Source organism: Pezoporus occidentalis, unplaced genomic scaffold, assembly GCF_034315485.1.
Source record: "Pezoporus occidentalis ecotype Australia unplaced genomic scaffold, CSIRO_AGI_Poc_V1 ctg92, whole genome shotgun sequence".
NCBI lineage: Eukaryota > Metazoa > Chordata > Aves > Psittaciformes > Psittacidae > Pezoporus > Pezoporus occidentalis.
Window position 1 is genome coordinate 2,320,562 of NW_026916284.1, and position 8,917 is coordinate 2,329,478.

Below are 8,917 nucleotides of genomic sequence, written 5' to 3' on the forward strand. Positions count from 1 at the left end.
TGAGCGTGCGTGTGCTCACGAGGCCAGTGGTGCCAAGCGCCACGTCGCTCCTGCTCTCCCCACGCTGCTGCTGTAGCCCCAGGGGTAGTTCAGGGGCTGAGGGCAGGGGAGATGCAGCAGCGCTAATCTCAGGTGTAAATAGGAGGCACTGGGGCCTTGTGCTTTGGGCCATCAGCGCTCTCCAAAGGTGCCTTCATCGAAAGACAGCACTGCACAGCCAGCACCAAAGGGGTTGTCGGGGGGGGAGAAAGGAAATGGATTTTTCCTTTAATAACGGGTCATTTTCTAGTGGAGAGGGGAGGGAAGGAGTCTTTCGCTCTCCTGTTCTCCGGTTGGAGCTGTACCCTCCTGCCCAGCTTCTTGCAGTTCCACTCAACCTCTTGAGCAATACTTCTGCAAATAGGACACTGGGAGGAGATTTCCTTGGGCAAAAACGTAGGATGGGTGGCTAAGGTATGGCCATGTGTACACACACGCTTCCATCCCACCTCTGCTCTGCTCTGCCTGCGAGAAACCATCAGGGGAAAAGTGACTGTCTTGTTTCAGAAAAACAAGGTAAAGTTTCATTAGGAGCAGTTCCAAAAGGTGACTTATCTTTTACCTATGTACCAGCTGGCAGCAGAGGGAAAGGGCCTCTTCATTTCTTTGCTTTAATGGTTCTGTTTAGCTTTCCTCAGTCACTCTGCCCCCAGTGCTCACAGCTCCTGCCTGCTCTCCCTTAACAGATCTGGACCTGGCCCCTCAAGGATGCTGCCCTGGAGGGTTTCCAGCCCTGGGACAGTGAGAGGGGGCAGGAAGAGCTCTGCTGAGGGAGCTGCAGGGGTTTTCTGCTGTCAGACAGTTGCGTTTGGCAGCAGTCACTGCTGCAGCAGGTCCCCAGCACAGTGGCTCAGCCACTCAGAGACCACCCACACCCCAACAGGAGTCAAGGGCCCGGCCCATAGGCAGCACTTGGACTTTGAAATGATCCCAACTCAGCTCACAATCACCAAGTGGTTTGTGCTGAAGGGACCTTAAAACTCCTCCAGCTCCAACCCCTGCCACGGGCAGGGACCCCTTCCACTGGAGCAGCTTGCTCCAAGCCCCTGTGTCCAACCTGGCCTTGAGCACTGCCAGGGATGGGGCAGCCACAGCTTCTCTGGGCACCCTGTGCCAGCGCCTCAGCACCCTCACAGGGAAGAGCTTCTGCCTAAGAGCTCAGCTCAGCCTCCCCTGGGCAGGTTAAAGCCATTCCCAAGGCTCCCTTCATGCCCTTGTCACAAGTCCCTCTGCAGCAGAGGAAAAGCATCCCCTGGTCTGTTGGAGGCTGTGAGCGTGCAGGGGAAGCTCAACAGCCCTTAACTGCTGTAGACCTTTGGCTGCTCCAAACCCCGTGTCTGTGACTGCTGTTGTGTGGGCAGCGAGGGGCACTTGTGAGGTCCTGCTGAAGGGCAAAGTGTTGCTATATTTGCCTTCCTCCCTGGCGTGGAAGCAGAGCTACTCCCCTGCTGTCTGCAGATGGTCCTGCCAGGGCTTCTCCCAGGCTTTTTAAGCACTTCTTTCCCGTAAAGGGTCACTGGTTTGGGTTTATTTCTTGTCTAATTATATGCCTCCCTTCCCCACAACAAGGTCTGTGTGCTGCACTGCAGCTCTTGGGGATGGCTTTGGCAGCTGCTTAACCACCTACAGAAAGAGTGTTTTGTCTGTCCTTCCTCCCCTGGTCACCGGCCACTGCAGGAATAAGTCTTTAAGGCAAAATGCTAATGCCAAAGGTGGGCTGGACAAATGCTCCTGGTGATCAGAGACCTCAGAGGGAGGAGTTTCCCAGCAGGTCCCTACCTGAGTGCTGCACATTGTGTAAAACTGGGGAACAGAGCACATGGAGGCTGCTACGATGCTAAAGAGCTTTTTGAGCCATTTGTTTAAGTGCCTAAAAACTTCCACCCCAAGCTACAGGTGCATGGGTTTGATGATAAAGGCCTTGGGTGTTTCATTACAGATCCCTAAGTGATAAAGCAGCAGCTCCAGAGTGTCTATTGAGAGACTTAGGTTTGTCCTTCCTGGTTTCTGCTGAGGACACATGTATCACACAGGGACCAGCTGGGGACTTGGGCATGTCCTAGTGCAGGTGAGCACATCCCTTGTGTGCTGTTACTGATGGAACCTCTCTGGGGTTTGATCCTGCTCCACCACTTGTGGGTACAGGTACAAGCTCCTCATGAGCTTCTCATTTCAGGTAGTAGGTGCACCAGGTTGCCCAGAGAGGTGGTTGAATGCACTTGAGATACGGGAGGCCAGGCTGGATGTAGTTCTGGGCAACTGATGCAGTCAAAGATGCTCCTGCTCATTGCAGGGGGTTGGAACTGGCTGAGCTTTGAAGGCCCCTTCCAACCCAGACTTTTCTGTGAGCCTGTGATTCTGCTTTCTTCTCCCAGTGAATCATGCAGAGCCTCTCCTTGTGCGAGACGTGGGTTGTGATTGTTTGCTGGGGAGCAGGAGGAAGGATGGAGGGTGCCGTTTGAACGCAAGGCTGTTGTGAGTGCCTGCCTTGGGGAGGGACGTGTGCATGGATGTGCGGGATCACCGCCTGTCTGTCGCGTTTTATTTATTCGGTAGAGGAAATATTTTGTCTCCAGTGCGGGAGGAGCCGGGATGGCCGGGATTTGTATGGGAAAAGGCATTAAAAGGTCTTTAAATGGGAATTGGCTCCCCTATGGGTCTGTGATTGTGTGTGTGTGCGTGTGTGCGCCGCTGGGTGGCGCCACCACCGCGGCGGCGAGGGGCGTGCTCTAGGGTTCACTGGGGGGCGTGGCCTCGGCGCTGGCCCCGCCCCTCCGGCAGCCGCGGCTGCGGTCCCGGCTCCGGTTCCGATGCGGGAGCGGAGCCTCCCGGTGTCCCCGCGTGGGGCTCTGCCCCGAGCATCCCGCCCGAGGGAGCGGGGACCCCCGGAGCCCCCCGAGCCGAGGCTCTCCCGTCCCTGCCGGCGCTCACGGGCTGCAGCTGGGACCCGGGGTGAGTGGCGGCGAGCGCGGGGAGCTGCGGGCTGCGCTTCCCGAGCAGCATCCCCCCGCGTTGCTGCGGCCGGGGCTGTTTGTCAGCCGTGAGGCCTGGCTCTGCTCTGGGAGGCTGCGTTCAGGCGCTTGCAGAGCAGAGGAATTCTGCGCCTGCTGCCCGGGGTGAAGCACAGAAAATCCCTTTGACCACGGGGCTGCAAAATGGGGCTCTTGACAGAACCTGGCCTCAAATCGCTGCCACCTCCAAACCCCAGAGGTGGCTTGAGCACGACTCCTCCCTGGGATCGATGTGTTGGGCAGAACACCGTCACCTCTGCCACTCACGCTTGGTTTCCCGTCGCGGGGTGCGAGGCTCCCCTGGTGCCATAAGGAACACCAGAGAGGAAAGCTGCTGGGGACTGCTCCCAGGCAGCCTGCGGGTCTGCTCCTCTGCAGCTCCATGGGGCCCGAGGCCTTCCTCGAGCACAGCCTCCAAGGAATCCCTTGGGGAGCTACAGGTTGCCTGCAGAGTCCCAGTGAGGACAGGAGACCTCACACAGCTCCTATTGCAGCAGCATTGCACACTGTGGCCCTGCCAGAAGCATTCCTCCCACGATGGAAGCCTGTATCCAAAGGGATGCCAGCAAATGGAAGCCTGTATCCAAAGGGATGCCGGCAAATGGAAGCCTGTATCCAAAGGGGTGCTGGCAAATGGAAGCCTGTGTCCAAAGGGATGCCGGCAAATGGAAGCCTGTATCCAAAGGGATGCCGGCAAATGGAAGCCTGTATCCAAAGGGATGCTGGCAAATGGAAGCCTGTATCCAAAGGGATGCCGGCAAATGGAAGCCTATATCCAAAGGGATGCCGGCAAATGGAAGCCTGTATCCAAAGGGATGCCAGCGGCAGCCATCACCTCTGCTACCTTTGAGGATTCAAGTTGCTTTAGTCCTGAACTCCCAAATTCCCTTTCCCAGCGCTCAGGACCCTGCAGAGCACTGCTGACAGGGACTGCCTTGACTGGTTTGCAGGAACCTCATGGACTCAGTCACTCTGGAAGAGGTTCACAAGGGACTTTGGGGTTCTCTTTCACTTGGAAACTCCCTTTCTGCATTAAACGTTAAAAGACGCTTCCCCCTGGGGTGGTTCAGGTGCTGCAGGAGCAGGATGCGGCCTCCATGCTGCATCTGGAAGGGCAGGGATGGTTTGTGGGTGCTCGGGCACCTCGCTCACATCCCTGTGAGCCACAGCAGTGCCTGGGGGGTTCCATGTGTGGGACCACGCACCTTCAGGAGACCACACAGGGGATGCTGGGCTTGGGAACGTGGTGTCTGTGTCCTCGAGGGCCCCATGAGCTGACCCCACATGCTCTGTGTGCGATGCTCTCTGGAGGTGTGACTGCCTGGGCTGGCTTTAAACCCACTCGTTGAGGCACCGGTAGCCACTGTAACCACAGCGTGGTCACTGGAGAGCCCTCAGCACGGCCCCGGGCAGGCTGTCTCTGAGCTGTCCCGTTCCCTGTTCCCAAAGCAGCTTCAATGCAGCCATGAATGCTCTGTACCAGGGTTGCACTGTGACAAAGCCAGTACCCTCTCTTGGGTCTCAGTTTACTCCTAGTTGTAAGCCACATGTGCCATAGCAGCAATAGCTGCCCTGTGGCGTAGGTGGAAGAGGGCTGAAGTGTTTAATTGTGTATTTTGTCCTTCATAAAGTCCCCAGAGATGTTTGCTGCTGGGGGGGATCCAGCTCCTTGCAGCCCATTGGCGTCCTGCAGGGGAGAGCGGTCCCCGCACGGTGTTTGAGCAACAGGCTCCCAACTGCCTGGTTCTTCATCTGGAATATTCGGGGATGCTCATTGAACCCTGTAGTGGTTGGGGTTGAAGGGACCTTAGAGCTCCCACCCCTGCCACGGGCAGGGACACCTTCCACTAGAGCAGCTTGCTCCAAGCGCCAGGGATGGGGCACCCTGCGCACGCATCCGGCTCCCTCAATGGTGCACGGTGCAAGGGGCAGGAGGCGCAGCAGCAGCTCCAGCAGAGTCCTTTCTGACTTGGAAGAAAGCGATTCCCGAGCTTCGGCAGCCGCCCGGGAGGGTGCCAGGGGCTGGCACAGCCAAGGGGGGAGCGCCCGCAGCCAGGCCGGGCACTGAGAGCCCTCCCCGCACCTCAAGCTGGGGTTTGGCACCCGCGGGCTCTTTGCAGCTCAGGAGCGCTCGTGCCGCCCTGCTGCTGTCCCAGTGCTACCCCAGAGCAGGACCTCACGCGCTCGCCTGGAGCTGCCCTTGAGCCGGCTCCAGTGCTGGGTGGTACCCGAGTGCTCCCCTTCCCTGCTCCCAGCTCCTCCACAGCCTCCCTGCTCGCCCTGGGCCTGCCCCATCCTGCCCCCCTCCGCTCTCAGCCGGAGGCAAGCGGGGAGGTGCCGTGTTTCCAAGCTGTGGAGCAAGAAGAGCTCTGCCTCATCCTCAGTGCTTCGCTGTTCTCCATCTGCCGAGGCCGTGCCGGGGTGGATCAGTGCTGGGAATGCTGGTGCCCTGCAGCTCCCCACGTTTGTTTTGCCGTTCCTGTTAAAGAAACCACAAAGGGAGGGGAGGGGAGGGATGGTTCTGGAATCAAACACCCAGATGTGTATCTCTTGTGCAATGCACATCAGAGCCTCACCTGCTTCCCTCTGGGGACTTGGGGAGCGCGGCTTAAAAGGCAATAATTGCCTCTCCTTTGCTCCAGTGAGGATGCTGTTCCGGAGCAGAAGCGTTGGTTGGGGAAGTACAGACGAGATCCGTGGTGTTGGGATGGGGACTTGTGCCTCCCCGCAGACAAAAACGCATCATACCACCGAGCTGCTGCACCGTAACCCTGGCTCCATCTCAGAGGGTGCCAGTAAGTGAGTGGCACCGCGTGCCTCCCGTGGTTCCCACTTGGAGGAGTGGGAATGAATGGGAGGAACCGGTTGCCTTGTGCTGTCAGGTTGCTAAGCAGTGCTGCTTAAGCAATGCAGGGCAAGCAGAGAGGAGTTGTGGGAGAGCACAAGAGAAACCCAGGCAGAGCTTCTCCACACGCAGCCGGGGCTGGGGATGGAGCCGTGTGTGGTGCAGAGCCCCCCAACCCCGGTGACAGCAGTGACATTCCCAAGCTGCAGCCCATGGGGAGCAGGTAAGGCCAGTGCAAACCAGGGCCTAGTTTAGGGCCCCTTTGCAAACACATCTCTAAGGTCACAGAATCATGGGGTCACTTGGGTGGTCCCCAGCCACAGGCGGCCCTGAGGAGGGAGAGGTGGGGAAGGGATGCCGGTGGGGAAGCTTTGCAGCCCTATGGGGAGGTGTTAACCCTCCGCGGGCTCAGCCGCGCTTCCTGAAGCTGGGAGCAAAAGGGATGAGAGCCCCTCACTGGTGTCCCAGGATGGGTTCGAGCTCTTCCAGAGCACAAATCCAATGTTTTCCTTGCAAAGAAGCGGGGTAGATCATGGCCTTGGGCTGCCAGAGCTCACACGTGGGGAGCAACCTGGGGACAGAGGGGTTAAGGGCACCGTGAAGCTTAATGAGTCAAGGAGCTCAATTAAACCAGGTGCTGGAGTGAGCTGCCCTGGCCCGGCTGGTGCCTCCCTGCCCAGAACCAGCCTCCGAGCAGGCAGGAGCCCACTTACAAAGAGGCTGGAGAAGGGAAGAGCATCTCCATGTAGGAATAAGGCGATGGGCGAGTGCCTGCTGCTCATCCCTTGCCCTCTGGAGCATCTTTCCCAGGCTGGATGCTTGTTTGCAGCACGGGCTCGGGACAGGCTGCTTGCAGGGATGCCCCTGTCCTGCGAGCTGCTCTCCATTACAGGTAACACTTTGCTTTCTGATGCCTTGCTGCCGGCAGGTTCCCTGCTGCTGGGGTGGTGAATCCATGCCTGGAGCCTGTGGAAGAGGAGGGGGTATCTGCTCTGACTGCACCATTTATTGGGAAGGGCTGCTCCTTGCCTGGGAGAGCGCACCCAGAGGAAGCCTTCTTTTGGCTTGGGAAGCCAAGGGCGGGCGCGGGGATCAGGGATGCGATTCCACATCCACGGATCCGGGCTCGCCTTTGGAAGCGTTGGCTTTTTGCTGTGGATGACACCAGTTCCGTCCCGCCTGCAGGGAGAGCAGCGCGTGCTGCAGTCTGCTCCTCGCCTCTGCTGCTGCACACGCTGGTGCAAGCAGCCTCAGCACTGGGACCCATCTCAATGGTGATGGTAGCTCCTGCCTTCCCCTGTTGTTACCGTGCGCTTTGGGCTGGACCAGAGTGCATCTGAGGAGCTGTGCTTAGGAATTCCATTCAGGATGTGGGAATTGGACATTAAGAATGGTGCTTTTAGTGGCAGGACCACGTAGATGCCACAGTAGGAACTAGTTTGGCAACGTTGTGCAATAACCAGAGACCTGGTGCACAGCTTTAGGGCTTAACTTTCATAAGCACCTGGAACCACCTCCAAGTCCATGTGAGTCAGTGGAGATGAACCCTTTGGAAGGCACCCAGCCTTATCTGGAATGCTGGGTTCAGTTGGGTTCCTTCTCCACAACAATAGATATGGGCAGGCCGAAGAAGGGCCACAAAGATGATCCAAGGGCTGGGAAGCTGAGATTGCTGGGACTGTTCCAGCCTGGAGAAAACAAGGCTCACAGGAGACCCTACCCTGTTCCCTTGTCTAAAGAGGGGCTACAAAGCCAATGGAGACTCCCTTTTTACAAGGAGTCCCATGGAAAAGATGAGGGGTGATGGGTGCCAGTTACTCCTGGGGAGATTCCAACTGAGAACATCAGCCTCTGGAATCGCCTCCCCAGGGAAGAGGTGGGTTACCCAGGGTTGGACACTGTTAAGATTTGGCTGGACAGGGTGCTGGGACATCCAGTGCAGGTCCCCATTGTGCCTTGTGGGCATCCTGCAGCATCCTTGGGACCTCTGGGTTAAAGCAGCATCTCCATGTTCTGGAGCAAGGCCTCGTCAGCTGCTGCATCCTTCCCAGTGCTTTTGCTCCTCAGCCCGTGCTCTCAAGCCGACCTTGCAGTAAGATCCCTCTTTCAGTGTGTTTGGAGCTCTCTGCGCTTCCCTGACCTGCCTGTCCCGCGTTATCCCACAACGGGCAGCTTTGTCTCCCTTTCTCCTGCTCCCAAAGTCTCTTTCCAGGCGCTGGTGTCTGATTCACCCAAAATCCCCCACTGGAACGGTTTTGGTTTCCTTTTTGTGCTGCCTCTTTCTCTTTAAATGCCTCTGCATGAGCTGCGTTTTTAGCAGGGCTTTTGCGCCTGAGCTCTTTCCAAGCCCGGCCTCGCTGCCTGCTCCATTGGATTCCATCCCTTTGTCTGTCCTATATTTTTCTCCCCTTGTGATGTTGCCGAAGATAGGAACAAGCCCACGTTGGGCTGCAAACCCACGGCCCGGGAAGCAGAGCACAGCAGGAAATGTGTTCTCCCTCTAAAGATGCTCTGATGCATTGTCTCTGATGGCTGTAGCTGAAGCCCTTTGGGTGTCAGGAGGTGGCACCTTTGGAGGTGACTGCTGGCCCTCTCCCGTGGCATCCTGGGCTGTCCTTCTGGGTTCATTCATGGTTGTTTCCTAACTGAGTGCTCAGGAAATAGGAAGTTTGGGGGGTGCTGGGAGGTTTTAGTGCTGCAAAGGGAAACAAAGGCAGGGAAGAAGCTGGAGTCATGGGGATGCAATGGAGCTCTGCTGTTTGCCTTGCAAAGCCTGTCCAGCCCCCCTCAGGAGCTGAGGCATCGCCTTTGTGTGGCCCTGGGCCTTGGGAAAGGCTCCTTTTCGGAGCTCTGAGCGAGGGATGCTCAGTGCCCAAGGGGAAGGCAGCAGCACGGCGTGTGCCGGTCCTCGGCGCTCTCCCTCCCCACAGCGCGGAAACCGAGCTTCCCACGGGAGCTGCGAGCATCCCAGCGCTTGTCCTTTCCCCAGGAGCCGGGTTTGGCTCTGTCGGAGGCACCCACG